The 3,933-nt window shown below is 59.7% G+C and overlaps 1 protein-coding gene across 8 annotated transcripts in view; it reads right to left on the minus strand.

The window, feature by feature from the left end:
* Positions 1–2,351, minus strand: part of Chd7 (chromodomain helicase DNA binding protein 7) — a 181,525-nt gene extending 179,174 nt beyond the window's left edge. For 5 of the 8 annotated variants that reach the window (XM_031366675.1, XM_031366672.1, XM_031366674.1 and 2 more), the window contains exon 1: positions 1,981–2,313. The gene's annotated coding sequence lies outside the window, so the exon portion shown is untranslated. Of the gene's footprint in view, positions 1–1,317; positions 1,444–1,980 lie in introns of those variants that run through there. The other 3 variants (XM_031366666.1, XM_031366667.1, XM_031366670.1) reach the window with 3 other exon arrangements.
* Between the last annotated feature and the right edge of the window lie 1,582 nt (positions 2,352–3,933).

A 3,933-nucleotide genomic window follows, 5' to 3' on the forward strand; every position in this document is an offset into this window, starting at 1 on the left:
TTTTTTTTGGTCATCATTCGAACAGATCTGTGAGGAAATAAAGAGATGTATTTTTCTCCTACTGGTTATATCACACGTATGATGAGTATTCCCCCTCTTACAGAAAGAGAATTCAGGGAAAGTAACTGTGGGCCCCTTAGGAAGGTGTCACCCACTGCAAAGACGGCTACAATTTAAAATTTAAAAAAATAAAAACCAAAGCTCTCACAAATTATTCAAAAATATTTAATATATTGAGAGATCCAACTCGGAGGATAGACACAGTTTAAAAGTAAGTTATTTAAATCGATTGCTAGATAACATACAATTGGAAACTAAAAAGTATACTTAACAAGTGGAGAACTGGATAGTGTATCTAATTCTAGCAATTCAAAGGAAACTCTCCATGTGGGTTGCTACTTTTCTTTTGTCCATTGTCTGTTCAGAAGAGGGAAGAAGGAGGAAAAAAAAAAAAACTAGTTTAAAACCCAGGCGTGAACAGTCTCTAAAAGTGACCTCCAGGGAGAACCGAGCTGCAGGGCCAGAGCTCTCCCCGGGCCGCCCGCTCCACGGGGGCGCTCACAAAGCGGGCTGCCGGGCCAGAGTTTGGGGTGCGCTCCCACGGCGCAGGGCTCCTCGAGGCAGAGCCATCCGGAGAAAGGCGGCTCGGGAATGATGGCTGCTCGGGGCCAGCGGCTCCTTCCCCGGAGCCTCCTGACCAGTCCCCCGCCAACCCGCAGCCCCCTCCCCGTGCCGCTCAACCCGCGCCGCCTCGCCCACCCCGCACCTCGCCCCGCCGCGCCCCGCCCGCGCCCCGCGCCCCCAGCGAGCCCTGTCCCCGGTGCGAAGCAAACAAACAACGCGTTCCCCGCCACCCTCCTTCCTCTCCCGCTGACCGCTCGGCCTCCAGCCACCTCGGTCGCGAGCCGGAGTCGGCTCTCCGCGGGGGCACCGCGTCACCCCGCCGCTCCGGGGCCACCTGGCGACCCCCGCCCCCGCCCGGACCCCCGACAGGCCGGGGGGGGAGGGGAGCGGGGACGCGAGTTGGGATCGCGGATTAAAGTCGCTATTATGCCGCCGCCGGCGGCCCGGCCAGCTCGGCAAGGTGGGGTCCCCCGGTCGCCCGCCCGCGCTCGCCCCGGCCCGGCTCCCTTTCTTCTCGTCCTCGCGCACTTGGGAGCTGCTGGGGAGCCCCGGGAACCCCTAGCTGCGGGCTCGGAACTCTGCGGCCGCCGCCGCCACCGGCTGGGCTCGGGACGCCCCCCGCGCCGCGTGTTCGCGCCACCCCCGCCCCCGCCCCACGCGGCGCCCCGCGCACTTTCCCTGCCGCCGACCCACCTCGCCCGTGGCCGTCCCCGCGCGGGCTGGCGCCGCCGCGCCCGCAGGGACGCACTTTGTTCGCGCCGGTGCGGCCGCCGCTCCCGGCGAGCGCGGCGTGGTCCGGCCGGAGCGGGGGGCGGGGGCGAGGCGGGGGGCGCCGCCGTCCCCGAGCCCCGCGCTCAGCGCCCCGCGCCCGCGCGCCCGCCGCCGCCGCTCGCGCCGGAGTTGGAGCCCAACTTTTTCCTCCTTCCCTTTTCTCTCGAACGCAGCCGGCAACTCGTGCTCGGGGCCGGCGGGAGGAAACGCGCTCGCGCTCCCCAGCGCGCAGACACGCTCCCTCCTGTCCCCGTCCCCCCCGACGCCGGCAGCACAACAAAAAGCCATTTACATGCGAGGAAGTGACCCTCGGCCGCCCCGCGCGCCCCCGCCGCCGCCGGCCCCGCGGACGCAGGCAAAAGTTGGGGCGCGGGGCGGCGCTCCGGCCGCGGGTTCGGGCCCCGCCGGCAGCAACACAGGCGACCGGGCGGGCGGCGCTACGCTCCTGCCGACCGCGGCCCCCCGCGCACCTCTCTCCGCGCCCCGCACACGCCCAACTCCCCGCTCGCAACTCCGCGCGGCCGCGGCCCGGCACGGTTTCCTGCCGCCGCCCCTCCCGGGGGCGCCGGGGAAGTCTGCGCTCACCGGCTCGCTCCTTCGCTCGGGCTAGTCCGCCGCCGCGCGCCGTGGGGAACAAAACGCAGAGCGGCTCCGGAGTTGGCTCGGCGGCCGCGGCCGGGGGGCTGATCCACGGACGCGGAGTTGGCCGCGCGCGGACGGGGCTCTGGCGAGTTGCGGGGTCTCCGGGTCCCCGGGCCGCCTCCTCCGCGGCGCTCCTTTGTGTAATTCCACTCGATTCAAGTTTAATCCGATAGTTCCCGAGCACGAGCGCGTCCGCACCACCTCGGCTCAACCCCCGCGCCGCCGCCGCCGCCACCGCCGCCACCGCCGCCGCCGCCGCCGCGGCCCCAGCACGCCAGCGCCTGCGCGCGCCCTGCACGCCGCGCGCACGAGCCTCCGGGGCCGCGCGCGCCCGCGGCCGGCTCCCTCCGCGGCGCGCCCGCGCTCGCGCGCCGCCACCTGACGTCAGGCGCGCCTGGCATAATTTATGCAAGAATTCGGCCGGGGTGGCGGAGGCCGCGGAGAGGCCGAGAGAAGGGGGCGGCGCGGCGCGGGCGGCCGCCCCTTCCCGTCCTGCCGGGCGCCGGCGCAGCGGGCGGGTGTCGGTCCCGGTGCGCGGCCGCCGGAGCCTCTCGGGCCGCCTGCCGCAAGCGCTCCCGCGCGGGTGCAGAGGGTGCCACGTTTCCGCGCAGCACCTTCCCGGAGCCGCGGTGCGCCGCCCTGGGGCAGGCCGAGGCCCGGAGCCCGTAGTGACCCCCGGCCACCGCGTAGGGTGTCCAGCTCCTTGCGGACCGAGGAGGCTGGGGGTGTTTGGGTGTCTCTTCTATAATTATCCTTCAACTTGAGATGATTTTCCCACACGAAATACCTAGGATGGACGCCTTTTCCTTTCAAATAGATTCATCCCTGCCTCACCACCACTTTGCTTCTGCCGACGTCCTCGGTGATAGGACAGCGGGATCTGCCACTAAATCAAAAAGTTTAACTAGATGGCATTGATTTTAGCTGAATTTGTTAGCATGCCAAAAAACGAAGGGATAACGCAGTGGTTATGAAACAAAGAAATAGGATGTGTGCCCATTTTTAAACGTGTCAGAACTGGAGTGTTTTCATCATTCCTTCGCCAATGTAGCACTAAATATTATCTTCCAGGTTTGAATAGCCGACCTTCTTGCCCATTTCTCTTTCCGGTACAAGATGAATATTAACCTTGAAGACATTTTTTTAAAATTAATTTCCCTCTTGTGTAATAGATATTTAAATATTTACTAAGCACCTTTTGTGTGCAAAACACGGAGCAAATATCATTTATAAACAGTCAAAAATTGTAAACATGGTTTTATTAGGTTAAAGTCTGTACTCACTTAGAAATAAGGAAGGAGGTTATACAGCCAGCTATGACAGCTGTGTAAGTGCCATTGAACTCAAAAATCGAAGAGAAAATGCAAAGCATGCTAATCTCACCCACCGATGGCTGTACTACTCCTGAGCCTAGTATCACACTGTTTTATATGGGCAAATGATTCGCCAACACTGTCCCATGTATACTGCAACTTAATCAGTTAGACATGTATCTCCTAATAGCAATAGTTTTACTTTTTTTTTTTTAAAATATTTTACAATTGTTGTTTATTCAAGTGCTTTGCTTCTGGCTTTCTTTCACCATAAACTGGATTTTTAAAAGAAACATAGACATCAAATAGTTTACAGATAATCAGAAGAAAACATGTTAACACCACAAGAAAAAAAAAATGTGACACTGAAAACTGAAAATTATAAAATCTACTTTTTTATAGCTCCAGTATCATAAACCAAAAATCATAATTCTAATGTAAGCCTTCCACTTATAATAAGTTTATATCCCTCAAAGTAAAAACTATCATAGATACTTTGGGGGGTCTCACTTATCAGATAGGTATCTAATTTCAAGACAACTTACAAGCTAAATACTATGTCCTCTACGTTTACTGAAAGTAC

Source organism: Mastomys coucha, unplaced genomic scaffold (genome assembly GCF_008632895.1).
Source record: "Mastomys coucha isolate ucsf_1 unplaced genomic scaffold, UCSF_Mcou_1 pScaffold14, whole genome shotgun sequence".
In the NCBI taxonomy this organism is placed as follows: Eukaryota; Metazoa; Chordata; class Mammalia; order Rodentia; family Muridae; genus Mastomys; species Mastomys coucha.